Source organism: Hyperoodon ampullatus (assembly GCF_949752795.1).
Source record: "Hyperoodon ampullatus genome assembly, chromosome: 2".
NCBI classification, from domain to species: Eukaryota; Metazoa; Chordata; class Mammalia; order Artiodactyla; family Ziphiidae; genus Hyperoodon; species Hyperoodon ampullatus.
The window spans coordinates 104890709-104907424 of record NC_136915.1 but is presented as its reverse complement, the minus strand read 5'-3'; positions in this window follow the sequence as shown (position 1 = coordinate 104907424).

Here is a 16716-nt window from a genome sequence, read left to right as displayed (position 1 = left end):
TGGTGTTCCAACATAGGGAGCAGAACATGCACAGGCATCCACAGCTGCTTGTTCCTGCCACTTACCCAGAAACTTCCCTGCTTTACTCTTCCAATAAATAGCTTGCCTAGCCCTAAACCCCCAATACTCTTGAAGGGGGAAAGTGAAATTTTTTAATTTTAGAAAAACATATGACTATGGAAACACATTACTCTCTCCCAGTGCCTAAGACAGGGCCAAGCAATGAGGAAGCCAGAAGCTTCAGCTTCACTGGGCTCATAGTAAATCTGCTTCTGCTCTGAACCCAGCCATATCTAAGGCTAGTTCATCCTTTGAACCTCTCAGTTACACAAGCCTATAAATTTCTTTTGCAGTCAGAATTAGTTTCTGTGGCTTGCAATGTAAAGTCTTGTCTAGTACACAGCGTGTCTTTGCATGGAGGTGCTGTGGCTGCCTGTAGTATGTGAAGCACCAGTAGCTTCACAAGTATAAAGGATCGGGAACCAGAAGGAGCCCACTCTTTCAGGCAACCAACAGGCTTGGGCCAGGGACAAAATTGGAGAGAAGACCTAAAATTGAAAGGGCCGAACATGGGCTTCCCTGGTGGTGCAGTGGTTGAGAGCATGCCTGCCGATGCAGGGGACACGGGTTCGTGCCCCGGTCCGGGAAGATCCCGCATGCCGCTGAGCGGCTGGGCCCGTGAGCCATGGCCGCTGAGCCTGCTCGTCCGGAGCCTGTGCTCCGCAACGGGAGAGGCCACAACAGTGAGAGGCCCGTGTACAGCAGAAAAGAAAAAGTGCCAGTTACTGAGGTTTCACTCTCTTGTTCCCTTTCTGCTTCAGACCAGTGCAACGATCTTGGGTAAACATGTGTGCTCTGCAGACCCAACATTCCCCTTTGGTGGGCTGTTCTGAGGCTAAATTTTGTGGTGGTTAGGAGTTGGCTGAGAGTATCATAAGCCCTTTTGGATTACAGATCTAGGAACTTGTTCTTTATTAGCTTATCTGTAACAGAGCTGACATTTTTTAAAAACCTTCACTTGACCATCCTCTATGTTTTATTTCATTCAAAATCAGTGGCAGGCGGGACGAGATATACATTGATCCTCTCAAATAATTAATTATGGCTAGAACATAGATTGTAGAGGGAGGGTTGGTGAGAGATAAAGCCAGAAGGGTAAACATAGAAAGATTTCTGCTCTAGTTGGTGCAGTAAGGTCATGCTTTGATCCACGAACTTTACTTCACACAAATAGTAATGATAGGTAAAATATAGAAAGAGAAAGCCAAAAAGACATAACCAAACTCAAAAACAAAATAACCCCTTTCATAGATCAGAAATGGAATTGAAACAGAAAGCACTTAGCAACTCTGAAGCCACAGGCCCACTGAGGTCTAAAGTTCGAAAGCCAAGATTTGTGTCTCTTGTAAGGTGACAGCAACTAAAGAGGCTCCAAACTGGGTGGAGGACAGTAGCCAGGCTTAGTTCTTAAAGTCAGGAACTTGTGAGAGGAGGCCGAAAATAAACTGCTGCCAACCCACTGCCCGGGGAAGCAGAAGGACAAAGACCCAGCCTTGGAATCAGGAATCAAGCCAAGCATCTGGCCAAGTGTCTAGTTCTGCAATATCCCCAACATCACTGTGGGGAAGGAGCATCAGAATGCCAATGGTAGTCCTGATTCCATAATGTAAGTTCAGTGAGGCAGGTGGAAGCAAAAATCACTGAGCCTAGAGGGGTGAGCACAAAGAGGGTGAGAGGAGAAAAAAAAAAAAAAACACTAAATTAAAATAAGACAGAAAAAAACAAATAGAACCTTTCCACTCAAAATGAGCCTGACCACCAAATTCCAAAGATATTCAGATGTCTAATACTAAGAGAGATTGCCAACAAAATGAACACTCAGAATATGAACTTACTCTAAATAAAATTAACTCTATGGTACTGTGTGACAAAGATTGTTTTAATTAATATTTTTGCATTCTCAAAGTGATAAATGAAGGCATAGTACTCATTTTAAAAAGAAAAGAAATTAGGAAACAGATAAGATGAATAAAGAACAGGTAAATAAGGTAAATATGGCAAAAAACTGATAGAAATCTTGAAAATAAAAATCTGGTCATTAAAATTTTTTAAAAAGTCAATACATGGGGTTAACCCTGGAGCTGGCCAAACTTGAAGAGAAAAAGTAATTCGCCCAGAACATAGTATAGAAGAATTCACTCAGAAGAATTCACCCAGAACATAATATAGAAAAATAAAGAGATTTCAAAATGTGAAAAATAATTCAGATTCATGGGGTTATATTGAATGGCTTCAACATATGTCTCATAGGAGTTCCAGAAGGAAAAACTGAAGGGAAGAGTGGATAAGCTATACTTTAAAAAACAAGAAAGAAATGACTGAAGATTTTCTAATCAAAACATCAAAACACCATATGTACTGAGCAAGGTAAATAAGAGTAAATGAACAATTTTCTCACTATAGTGAAACTACAGAGTAATAAGGATAAAGATAAAATCTCAAGTTACCAAAGGGAAACCACTGATTATTTACAAAGGAACTATAACTAGAGTTCTCAAAAGCAACCACAGAAACAAGAAAACAATTGAGTTTTCTCCAAGTATTGAATGGAACACTATCAACCAAGAATTTGATTTCCAGATAAACTGCCATTTCAGGGAGAGGGCAAAAAAAAGATATTTTCAATCATAAAAGGCAAGGGAGTTTTCCACCCACAGACCTACACCCGAAGAACTATTAAAGAATGTACTTACCCCAATGAGAAAATTAAGCCCAGAGGGAAAGCATAAGATACAAAAGATACTAGTGAGGGAAGAAATTAACAAAATGTGATGGTAGAATTAAAAATAACTACTTAAGGAGTATGGGATTAACAGATACAAGCTACTATACGTAAAATAGATAAGCAACAAGGATTTACTATATAACACAGGGAACTATATTCAATATCTTATAACAACCTATAATGGAAAATAATCTGAAAAAATACATATATATAACCAAATCACTTTGCTGTACACCTGAAACTAACACAATATTGTAAATCAACTATATTTCAATAAAAAAAAATAGCTACTTTAGTGTTTAAAAGGAAAGAAATGGTTACAGTGGGTAGTTAAAACATGCTAAGGTCTTTGTCATGTTTGGAAGAGGAATATAAATAATAACTGTGTCTGAATACTTTGTCTATAAGATATTTTATATTAATAAAAAACTGATCTAGAGCTTCTAAACATGCAGAGAGAAAAGAGTAGCAAGGGATGAGGAGATTTGATATGGAAAACTGATCATTCAATAGAAGGCAGGAAAGGAGAAAAAAGAAGAAAAAGACATGTCAGACAAAACACACAAATTAAATAGAATAGTAGAATTAAATTCTAATATCAGCAAGCACAATAACTAAACAGATTTAAATTACTTATTAAATGACAGATTATCAGATTGGTTTAAAATAATATTCAGGTATGTAATGCTAGCAAAAAACAAAACTAAACCATAGAAATATTGGATATAAAGGGATAAAAAAAGAAATTATCAAAATACTGTCAAAAAGAAAGTCAATGGGGCTTCCCTGGTGGCGCAGTGGTTGAGAGTCCGCCTGCCGATGCAGGGGACACGGGTTCGTGCCCCGGTCTGGGAGGATCCCACATGCTGCGGAGCGGCTGGGCCCGTGAGCCATGGCCGCTGAGCCTGCGCGTCCGGAGCCTGTGCTCCGCAACGGGAGAGGCCACAAGAGTGAGAGGCCCGCGTAACGCAAAAAAAAAAAAAAAGAAAAAAAGAAAGTCAATGAAGCATTATTAATATCAGACCAAAAAAAGTCTTTTAAACCAAATGTATTAATAAAAATAAAGAAGGTCAGTACCAAAAGTCAAATGTACCTAATAACATAGCTTTCAATTACAGAAAGAAAAATTACAAAGAGAAACTGACAAACCCACTCTCTGAGTGGGAGATTTTAACAATCTATCAGACATGCCTAGAGCAAGAAGAACAAAAAAAACAGAGGTAATAGGGACTGAACCATGAAGGGCCTCTAAGAAGGCCACGTTAAGGAGTTGAGTTTTATTCTGAGAGTAATAGGAAGCCATTAACAGGTTCTAAACAAAGTAATGATTAGATCAGATGCCCTTTTTTATAAGGATCACTCTGTCTAGAAAATGGAGAATGGACTTCAGGGTGGTCAAACAACATAAAGGCAAGAAGACCATTTAGAAAACTCTTCCTACCCTCTAGCTAAGAGATATTAATGGCCTGAACTATAGTAGTGTCATTGGTGAAGGAAAAGAGTGGGCATTTCAAGGGACATTCAGATAGAATTGTTGATCGAATGGCAGGGGAGGGGATCAAAGATAGCCTCCATATCTATGCCCTACAAGACTTGATGCATAGCAATGAGGAGGAAGAGCAGGGTTTTGCTGGAGGTGGGGGGAGCGGGGTGTGGGTGGAGGTAGGGAAAGGTAGAGATATTGTTTCCTTGTTTCTGGTTATACCACTTAACTCTCACCACCTCAATTTTGACATTCAAACTGGTTCATTAAAATGTTAAATTATATTCAATGTACAAGGAATATGTAAATCAATTTTAAGACATCTACCAGGGCTTCCCTGGTGGCGCAGTGGTTGAGAGTCCACCTGCCGATACAAGGGGTACGGGTTCGTTCCCTGGTCCGGGAAGATCCCGCATGCCGTGGAGCGGCTGGGCCCGTGAACCATAGCCTCTGAGCCTGCGCGTCCGGAGCCAAAAAGACATCTACCATAAAGTATTCTGTTTTAAATTATTGGTGCTTAGGGAATGTTTCAATCATCTGGGGAAAAATTACACTTTAACAATATCAGAAAAATGTGTGTATATTCTAAATAATCATTTTCCATATAATAATAATAGTCCTTTATGATTATTTATATTTTTATTGTAGATTTTCATACTTTTCTGTACATAATGGATTTTCAGACATACCTATTTGCCTAACTACTACAGTAATAAAGTAGTCATGACTTTCTTTAGTGCACAGCTGGTCTTAAGAACAAGGAAATCCAATCTGTTGACCTGTGAATTTTCAGAGTCATAGATTTCATGGCACATAACTCCCTTTCTTTTCCTGGTTGTTATTAATTACCTTAAACTAATTCCAAGTTTACAATGTGTGTTTATCTTTCAGAGAACAATGATTCTGCATTGACTGAAGTTGGGAGGGGTGTCAAATTATACAAACAAACTGAGGTTACTTACAAATGCTGGAAATTAGGAGCTATTTTTCCAAAGACACTTTATTCAGTAGTTTCAAGCACGAAAAAAGTTTAAAGAACTTACAGATTTCCAATTATGAATTTTAAGCTTTGTATTTATCTTACAGCCATTCCAAAATGCAAATGAGTTTCAAAGTTCCAAACATGCTGTGCAATTTCAATTTAATATTCTAATGCATGGAGTGAAGTTTGAGCCTATAATACAGAAACAGGACTACCTGAACAGCCAAGAAACCCTTTGGAGCCTTAAAGGCAAATCTGCTTGAGAGTCTGCAGACTAAAAGGCTTCTGGTAGGAATAGAGCCACAGTGAGATGTGTGACTCTAGCATTGCCTCTCAAGTGATGGCAAGGATGTGTTTTGAAAAGACAAAACTCTTTGTGTCTACTTTTTAAAGTTAACACTTATTTGAGGGCTAATATTGCGCTAAATTTCATACATGGAGTCTGCTGTTTATTATGAGCCATTATGTTCAAGTTCACTTCAGACAATATTGCTCCTTCAATTGCAGTCCTCTGCATTCAAGGGCAGTGCAAGCAAGATAGTGAAGAGGGCTCTTCTCCTTTAGGGCCAGTTGCTATATCACCCTACCTGAAACCTGATTTGGTTACCATCATGCTATATAGACATCTCTGTCTTGATGCAGAAATGCTAAAATCAGAGATTCCACTATCAAGATGTTGTAGGGTTTTTCCCTATAACTGAAGTTGAAAGAACAGATGCATTACACTTTTCTGATGTTTTTCAAAATTATAGTAACATGTTAGTTTTAAACAGCATGAAAAAAAAAGTAGGCAACATCAATAAAATTATAGTTCTTTATATTTCTAGTTGAGCCAGATATGTATTAAAGTTGAAGAGGGTTTTCATTTTTGTTTTTGTGTTGGTGGTAGTATTTTTCTTCAAATCTTTGTGCTTCCTGGAAATATATATGCAAGGAAGGAAGGAACTGATGTGCCAGTAGATGTGAATAATGCTGAAGATTTACACACACTACACAGAAATTACTACTACCTCTACAACTACATCAAGATTTGAAGATGGGATTAGCACCCAACAGAAAAAAGAAAACTAATTGTATCATTTTCACAGTAGCAATGTTAATCATTATATTAATATATCAATAATAACAAGGAACTTGGAAAGGTCTTTAGTGCTTTCTCTCATTTTTAAGCAAAATATCCACAGTATCCCCTTATTTTTATGAATTGGGGGAAAATGAAGACCCGCTCAAATGGCTGTCTTGCTCTTTCATACAAAGTTGTTCTCTGCATCTAAGCTGAACTTCTCTCCTGGCTTAACTTCTCTGCCAGGGATTCCTATAGGCAGTGGGGAAAATGATAGTCACAGCCTCTTCTGAGTATCAGGTTCATTTAGGCTGATGTAACAGAAGAAGCAGAAATTCCTTATACAGATAAAAGCAGAGCTGGGGAGCAACCACTAACCCCAAAGTAAGCAATCAAATGAAGAACTGCATAAATATAGAAAAAAGAACACCGAGAAGCAATATGAATAAAACCTGGAGGGAAGATGGACCAAGGGGCACAGAGCTGCAAGTCAATGATGGGTAAGAGACACAGAGGTCCCAAGTTGTAACTTTCCGTAAAAGAGCTGGGTCTCTTGACATGACTGTGGCACAGCAAAGGCAGGGAAATGTTTATTTCTAATGAAATAACCAAATAGTCCAGGAGCATTCAAATCCCAAGATTACATTGAAGCATTCATTTATTCATTCATTCAACTAATTTATTTATTATTATTATCATCATCCTCACCATCACTGGTGTCAGGCATTCTTTACCTTTTTCTGTTAACTGGAGAGATTAATGACTCCCATCTGATTAACCAATTCCAGGGGTTCTCACTTCTAGCCGTAGATCATAATCACCTATGGAGGTGTTTTTGTTGTTGTTGTTTTTATGTTTTGGGTTTTTTTTAATTTGCAAGGCCTAGTCCCTTCCCTGAGCCACTAAGTGAGAATCTCCTGGGGCAGGATGTGGTCATGTAATGAACCTTAAGACGCTTCTCCAGAACAGAAAGCTTCCACGTCGTCACTGCCATCGACCTTAGGCTGAGGATTTCTGGAGCTCCCTGAGGAGGAGCCAGGATTCCAGCCTGGGTGACAAACATACACACCTGCAGGCAGCCACTCCACTTCCGGAGAGCCAGGGTTCAGGCAGTTACTGCTTCCCTGAAGGTACAAGCTTTACAGACATCCTATTGTTTGGTGCAGGTGTAGAGAGAAATGAGTCAAAAGAACTGGGAAGGGGCGGGGTGGGTAGTAGATTTAGCCACAAGGTTGCCTTCAAACGGTTTTATTCTATATACTGCTGGAGAATGGACTCATGGCTTATCTTCCAGAATTTATACAGCAAGCACTCCAAAATATCTGAGGAGCAAATAGATAGTTAGATCTAGCTATTGATGGATTAGGACTCTGCCACCTGCAACTGTGAAACTTGGAGCACGCTACTTGACTTCTCTGATCCACAGGAAAGTTGTAAAGATTACTTCCTCGTAGGTTCTTGCAATGACTAAAGGATAGAGCATGAGGAAAACAGCTGGCACAGTGCCCAGAACAAAGTTAATATTAATACTTAATACACGTTTAGAAAAGCAGCACAGCCAAGTGCACCCAAGACTCATTTTCCTGATTTTGTCTTCCCTTATTTAATAAAAATGGATGTTAACGACCATCATTGTCACTATCAAAACCCCAGAAAACAGGGGAGACAGGATGAAAGGTCAGAGGTTACTGCTCTGCCATTCTCTCAGGTAGACATTTATGAATTCTGACCCATTAATATTGATTAGACAACTTGTAGAGACCAGGTAGCACATACAGGAAAAATGGCCACCTGAGAGCTCAGCCTACTTTCATACCAGCTCCTCTGCACAGAAATTAATCCAACACAAAGTCAACATTTGCAGAACTGAAGTAAAAGACATAATTTAAAGCCCAGCTAAGTGTGCCCCTTTTCCCCATTCAAGAACCCGGGGTCAGGGACAAAAGAACCACCAATCACACATCAGATGCCATTTGAAAAAAACTGTGTCTTTTTTTTTTAATAATGTATTATTATTTATTTATTCAGTTTTTCCCCATTTTTATTGAGGTATAATTGACATGCAACACTGTAGAAGTTTAAGGTGTATGGTATAATGGTTTGACTTACATGTATTGCGAATCTGTTTTGCCTTTGATGATAATAATATCTAGCATTTAGGGAGGGCGACGCAAGAGGGAGGAGATATGGGAACATATGTATATGTATAACTGATTCACTTTGTTATAAAGCAGAAACTAACACACCATTGTAAAGCAATTATACTCCATAAAGATGTAAAAAAAAAAAAAATAATATCTAGCATTTAATGAGTGCTTACTACAGACAATGCGTACATCTCTTGTAATTCTCGGAACATAGTTATTTCCTTGTTAGAGTTAAGGAACTCAAGGTTGCCGTTGAAACTGTAAAGGTTTAGAAATGTGCCCAAGGTCAGTTGGTTAGTAGGAACCAGACTGTCAGACCCCACAGCCTGGACTCATAACCACTGCAATGAACCGCTTTGTCAGACGCTAGCCTTGGGATTTCCCTGGTGGTCCAGTGGTTGAGACTCCACACTTCCACTGCAGGGGGCATGGGTTTGATCCCTGGTCAAAGAACTAAGATCCTGCATGCCACGTAGCAAGGTCAAAAAACAAAACAAAGGGCTTCCCTGGTGGCGCAGTGGTTGAGAGTCCGCCTGCCGATGCAGGGGACACGGGTTCGTGCCCCGGTCTGGGAAGATCCCACATGCCGCGGAGCGGCTAGGCCCGTGAGCCATGGCTGCTGGGCCTGCGCGTCCAGAGCCTGTGCTCCGCAACGGGAGAGGCCACAGCAGTGAGAAGCCCACGTAATGCAAAAAAAAAAAAAACAAACAAAAAAAAAAAAAAACAAAACAAAACAAAACAGATGCTAGCCTTCTCCCCCACTGGGTGGGCAGGTCTGGTCTCCATCCTGATTTCCCATTTCATTCTGGTGTCCAGTTTCCTGAGGCTGAGCTCCTCTGGTCCCTGAGCTTAGCAGCATCTCTCTTAGTCTGACAATCTGGGTGATATTTACTGCTAGTTCGCATAACATGTGAACTGTAGGGAGGCTGGCCCTTGCCCTTCCCATGGTGAAGGGAAAGCTGTGATTTCATGGCAGGATTCCACCGGTGTAACTCCTCTCTCTGCCTATTTATTTAGGCATGCAGTCCTCAGCAGGCTCCCCCCACTGAGGGGACACAGCCACTCAGGCAGATGAAAGAGACGATTAACCAACAGCATGAGCTTTGAGGGAGAAAGAGAGCCAGGAATAAGGCAGATTATTAGGGACACGTATTCACTGAGTCAGGGACATGATGTGGACTGTAGTTGGTAGCAAGCTGTCTCTCCCATTCCACTTGTGCTGCGTGTCTTTCTCACTTTGAGGCCCAGCCACTCGTGATCTCCCTCCCCCAGAGCATAGGTGCTCTGGGCTTCACACGGCAGATGAAGGATACCCTATTTTGCAGAAAATTCTAATAGTCTTAATTAAGAGATCTCAAAACATCATAACAACCTCGTTTCCTCATATCTCATCTGAAACATGTTTAAAGGATACTTCTATCTGTAATGACCACATTATAATTTGTAAAGCTTATATGCATTTGAATGCTATTTTCACAAACAAGAATAATGTGACTTAGTCTCTGTGTCGACCATTTATGACCCACCCCACCTCCCACGGCACCTTAGCCCCACCCTCACTGATAGGAAGGTGAAGAATGGTCCTTCAATAGTTTTGAGAATACTCTCTAAACCACATTTTGTACTGATTCTGCATGCGGAATGTTTCTTTGCTGAGGAAAACCTCGTTTCAGTCCAATCCTATGTTGCCTTGGTTCTATTCCCTAGAATGAGCAGGAGGAAACTGAATAGAATATCACCGCGTTTCCCATTTTCATTTTTCTGCATGAGGTTAGTGGTGACGAGAACCTGCTTTTCAAAGCAATTGCATCTGTGGCAACTGGTCAGAGTCTGAGACTGTCTATTCCTAGCTGGACTCAAGGTGGTCGCCGATGCAGTGAGCTGTGGCCAAGGCCTTTCCTGATTTAGCTGTTATTCCAGAGAGAATCCACACAAGAAAGGATCATAGCAAAGGCACTGGCAACAGACTTTTTTTGTTGAGGGAAGAGGATAGCAGGTGTGGGAATAGGGATGCGGAGACTGAGGATTTGAAATGCAGATTTTTTTTTCTCCAGAATTTCACAGCGTTAAAGTGAGAAAGATAGATGATATTACTATTGCTGAATGCAAAAGATAATAAAAGAGTGCCCTCATCCTCTCCTACACACATACCCACCTCCCTCCAACTATTTCTGTCCAAGTTTTTGCTTTCACTTTGGAGGAGTATTTTCTTATGGCAGGAGTATAAATGCAATTATGAAATACTGCCTGTTTCTCTAACCCACAGTGAAGCTACCTCCATCCTAAAACAAAAGAAAATGTGGTTGTTGTTTTTGTTTCCCCTGCAGGTATATTAAAATTAGTTGCTGAATTTACTCTTCTCTAAATTGTTTAACGGCAGTGTTTTGGGGGTCTTCCTAAAAACAAACCTCATTTAGCCAGGCTGTAAGCCTCTAATTGAAGTAAATCTTAACTTGCCTAAAGTGATTAAAGATAAGTGAGTCTGTAAGTTTGACTTACCCTACTTGAAATTCTTCTCTGTCCACAAAGTATATATAAATCTTTATGGAATGACCTATTAACTGCCTGCTGCTGGGACCAAGCTTTGGGCTTTGTTTCCATTATAAAATAAGGTCACTCTGCTTTTGGTATAAAAATGGGTGCAGCTGCTTTGATAATTAAAATCTACAGGGTCCTGAAGAGATGATATATTTAAACCTCTAAAAAATAATGTGGAAGCTGTAAAATTACAAAAGGAGAAGGGATGTGTTCCCTATTACTGGTCATCAAATTATATGTTGTAATAGGGTATTGATGTCATTCTTTAAAAAGTAATTTCAAGAAGTTTTTTTGAAATCTTTAAATCCAAATCCTGAGCCACTTCTTGTCTGGCAGACATTCTCCACTATCAAAGGGCACCTCTAGAGAGGGCTACAACTTGGAGGGTATCATTTAAATGTCTTCCACTTTGTATGAAGAGTCCTACTAAAAAATTCACTGATGCTGCCATTCGAGGAGCCTAGACTTAAAGGAAATCAACCTGACCCTTAACATGGGGGTTTTACTCATAGAGAGACCTACTCCCTGCAAGCTTGTAGGCCCCAACCTGCTCTAGGAGAAGTTCTTTTCCCACTTTTATCTGCCGTAATTCAGAGCAGGTGCTTCGGCTCCAGTGTGAGAACACCATCTGGAGAGGCAGTACCTAGAAGTGAAATCAAACAAATGCTTTACTCCTCATGAGGTTCCAGTGGTCTCATGGACTAGAATTTTTTTTAAGTTACTCTTTGAATCAAAGAACTTTTAGGCTAAATCTTTGAGATTTTTATAACAAAGCTACAGTAATCCTACCTCAGTCAAGATACTTAGCCTCGCTAAGCCTTTATCATTTATAAAACAAGTAAATCGTAATTTATTTTATGAATCACAAGATTGTTCTAAGTACTAAAAACAGTGGTGCCTGTCGAGAGAACACTGAGCATAGTGCTTGCACTTGGTAATTGTTTCTGAAATGCTAGGTACAATAAGGAAAGTCAGGCAAGTAGTTTTAGCTCCATTTTACAGATGGGAAAACTGAGGCTCAGAGAGTTTAAGTGGTTAAGATATTTAATGTAGAAGATAAACAGTGAGGCCAGGATCCCAAATTAGCAGTCTAGTGATACAGTGCCGTTACTTCTACGGGATATGGGCTACAATTTGCTTCTTGTCATTGGTCGTTCTACAAATCCCCAAATGACTGATTAGTCCAGTCTCCTCTCCAAATGGGAGGAAGTGCACCCTGGCACTGCACGCTGCAATGCTTGCCTGGCTCTCCCCCTGACTCCCCCACCTACCTCTGCCCCCGGAAGAACAGCCCCACTCCCCAAATGGAGCAGGGCTGTACTCTCTAGATCCTGTCCTGCTGATTGCTCACACTTGGGTTACGGTAAGGTGTCCCTGGAAATGTTGAGATTTACTTCAATTAGAGGTTATATCCTGGCCCTCCCTCACTTTCCCCTCTGTCTCTTTTTCTTCCTCTTCCTTTTTTTCTTGATTCTCTCTCGCGCGCTCGCTCGCTCTTCCTCCTCTCCCTACTACCTCTCCCCCATCTCCCTGTTTTCCTCCCCCTGGCCTCCCTTCTCATTCTTCCCTCACCTCCTCTCCTTTCTCGTCTGCTCTGCCCCCATCACCACCATCCTCATCATCACTACCACATTCCCTTCTAGAAGGCTCAAGAGTCTTGAAAGCAGATAGACCTGGGTTTGAATCCTGTCTCTCATACTAGTTGTGTGACTTTGGGGAAGTTAATTAAACTTTTTGTGTCTAAATTTCCTCCTTTCTAGAATGGGACAGTTGATGACAATAAATACTGGTAATAATGGAATTAGAAATCATGATGGGCACATTGTGTGAGTACATGTGAGTACAAATTTCTCCTTCCCTGTTTCTCAACAGCCTCCCCTCCCTTCACACCTATCACTGAACCCCAGGATTGCTGTTTGTCATCCCACATGATTTGCCACAGGCAGAGAGTACTGCAGCGTGCCAGCACCTGCATGTTATTTGGTTCACATGGTAGTAACATTTCTCACAATAAATAGACCAGCCTTTTGGTGTAGATTTTGGTCTCTTCTGGGTTTGGTCCAGGTGCTTCAGTTGACTTTGAGAGCAAAATTCTGGGACATTGACAAGCTAGGGACACATTGACTAGCTAGGGACAAATCTTGCAACTTGCTGACTCAGTGGAGTAAGGACACCCATGAGGTCTCTGAGGAGACAGACAGCTTCTCCTCCTCCGGCAATGCACCTGCCCCAACCCATGCTCATTTTGAATGTCAGCTTCATTTGCTGGCTGTGTGGGCTTAAGTCACTCAACCCTGCTGGACCAGTCAACTCCCCTGTACAGTCTACCTACCTCACAGGGTCACGGTGAAGATCAGTAGGGAAAACACTCTATAGACTGCAGTGCACTACACAAGTGTAAACTATTATTTTTAAATTTTACATTAAAATCTAGGAAGTCTTATCATTCTGCTTCATTCTGTCAATGTGAGGACAAACCAAAATTGGGAGGAACTTTGAAAATTCAGAAAATCACATTTGGAACAGTATTTGAGAAACACCAGTTTGAAGCTTTCAAAAAATACGTATAAATATTTACGTCTTCTTATATTATGTATATATTAAGTATATTATTACATATTTATGGTTATTATGTTGAGTCACTGTTATAACCCAGATGGTGGAATTTTTAAAGCAACAAAAGAGTTTTATGTTAGTTAGCATACATGTAGCTTCTGATATGATATAAAAATATCTTTTACCTTGAGGTTTATTGGTCTTCTGTTTATTTACCCTGTGCCAATCATTAGAAATTATTTTCTGAGGCATAAATGTCAACTATAGGAGCCCCAGGTGAGCCATCTTTGCTGTGCCGTGAACTAGATTATACAGTGGAATGGCTAAGGGTATTGAATACCAATGCATTGGGTTTGGAGTTTTATTACTCTCTCTGGCCACTGAGCCTACCAGTTATAAATTACATTTTATTACCTTCTAGAAAAACAAATTAAGTGATGAGCAAGTCACATTCCACATGCAAAACAGCTATCTGAGAAGTAAGATTCAGCTGGACAAATTCCCGTTTTTCCCCAGGGGGAGGGGGAAAGAGAGGAAGAGGGATGAAGCATGTGTTTGTTTTGAAGTAGCTGAAATACCTGACTTGCCAGTCCATCCTGTTACTTGAGCCTGCTAGTTCCCTCCTGTGGTGATGTAACAGTGGGAAGGGAATTCCCTGGCAGTCCAGTGGCTAGGGCTCGGTGCTTTTACCCCTGGGGCCCAGGTTCAATCCCTGGTCGGGGAACTAAGTTCCCACAAGCCAGGCAGCGTGGCCAAAAAACAGAAAACAAAAAACCAGTGGGCAGTCAGAGGGGTCTGTAGCCCATCTTGCCCACAGCATCTCGACTCCCCCTCAAGAAAAGAGGGCAATGAATGACAGTTGATATGGCCTACAGAGTTAGTCCACATGCTTATCTGGATAATTTCTGCTCACGCTTATCTTGGTTGGATGTTGGTTGGATGTGATGTCACTTGGTAGCCACTTTCAGTCTTAAAAGAGCTTTGCTTCTTCCTTTTGTTAGTCGTCTTTGTTTACATTCAAATAAATTTATCCCCTCAACTTCTTTTACATTTTGCCTTATGGTTGTTCATTTTTTGCTCCTGCTTTGTTTCTGCTTCATAATTTTCCTAATCTGTTTTCTAGACTTTTTTATACCTTCTTTCTCTGATTCCCCACTGTATTTCCACTCCATTCAAGGTGGATGAGGTTTACATCATCTTGGGAGGGTCAAGAACTGTGTTTCCCAAAGTACACAGCACACAAACTGTGATTTGGGCTTAAGTGGCACGGGAGAGGATTATCAGTAGTACCCAGATGCTGACATTAAATGACATTGAATCACACAGCGAGAAAGTTATTCCCTTTCCAATTCTCTCAGTCCGGCTGATTACTTCAAGGGAAAAGTTTCCATTTGGTCCTTGTACAGATATCACTTCCTAATCTCCCTTTTAAAAGAGAGAGCAGGCCTCAGGCTGAGAGTCTCTGGCATGCAGTAGTATCTAGCTGGAGGTGTTTTTTTTTGCATTGTTTTGGTTTCTATTACATAAGTACTTGTTTTTATTGTTACCTCCTCTTTACAGCGAGTGTTTTCTTTTTTTTTTTTTTACAGTCATGTTATAAAGTCTCTTCTTTAAAAGAGTATATGTAAGTTTAAAGTGCATATTGGTTTAAAGAAACACACTAAGTGAAGTTAAGCACAAAGAGATGGCAAAAATGTTGAAGGTGGTAGCGTGGGAATGGCTAAAGTTTGGGAGGTAATAGCCTAGAATCACTCCATAAACATTTGTTATTTTCTCATTGCTTTACGGTATTATATGTTAGTTTTCAAAGCATGCTTGTTAATAACGTCCGGGTTTAGACACAAGTCATTCTACTTCCGAATTTCTCCAATTGAAATTATACACCGATTATGTCATGGTCTCTTTTAGGTCCCTTCAGTCATAGGGTTTTGACAAGCTTCTCTTCAAATAGACATTGAAAATCACTGATGTTCCAGTAGGCAGTCTAGGGCAAGTATTCTGGACAGTGGTCTGTTACAATCTATAGTTTTTTTTTTAACCCCATCTTCCCTCTTCTGCCATGAGGAAGAATATAAGCCATAGGACTTCAAGACTTTGACATTTCTTTAGAATTCTTCAAGATGATCTCACTAATCCCAAGTAATGCAATCTTTGCAAACTTTCCTCTAAAGGGAAAAGGTTCATGCTGCTCTCTTTTATGCTGTTTTCCCTGAAGACCACTCAGTCCCATTCAGAAAGAAAAATTTTGGTCTTAGGGGGTAACATTCTCCTCAACCTCTCTTTTCACCCAGCAGCGAAACTCTAAGATTTCTCAATTTATTCTTGGGGAACCAGTTGAAGCATCATCAAGAGCAGAGGCCTTTCGCTCCTCCTGAGTCTGCCTCGGTAGGCTTCAGTCCACAGGGGATGGGGAAAACGTCTGGATCTCTGTTCCAGCCTGCTGCCCAGTGTGCAGCAAGCCCTCTGAATAAACCGGAGCAGGTCTGAGTCCATGCGGCTGCTGCTTGTCCCACCTTCTTGTTTTAGGCACAGGGACACTGCCATCCACACCTACCTCTTCCTTTCCTTCAGAAAAATTCAAGCCTTGCACCCACAGTTCCAAAGAGGGTAAAGTCAAACCTTTATGCTAAAACCACATAATTCTAATCCACCCAATTCTTGTAAAAGGAGGCGAGTCGGGTATAGGTCGTGGAGTGATTGAGAGGTAATAACTGCTTGTGATCTGCTGTCCCACACCACTTGACATCAAATCCCCCTTGTTCCTTTTGCATCCACTCTGATACCCTTGAATCTCTGCACACCTAGTGACTGCTATTGTGAGGGGTAGGACCAATTCATATCTTAGCCCCTTTACTGTGTCTGACTCTCTGTGATGCTTTTACCTTGTGAATACTAAAGATGGGTTTTCTACCTGATCAGAGTTCTTGCGTGTAGCCTCGTTCCCTACACTAATAACCCGTTAAAGGGCACTTTTGTTTTGCAGTTTTCTAAGCACTGCTCCCCACATTATTTCTTGGAAGACTGAGCCTTGTGACTGGCAAGAGGCCACCTATAGGTCTCCGCAGAAGCCCTAGATCTAGTCAGGACTTCACCTTCCTGGTAGTTCAGTGGCTGTCCCAGTTGGTTTGGGTGACCCCTTGCTTCCTGTCCTTAGTCTTGGCA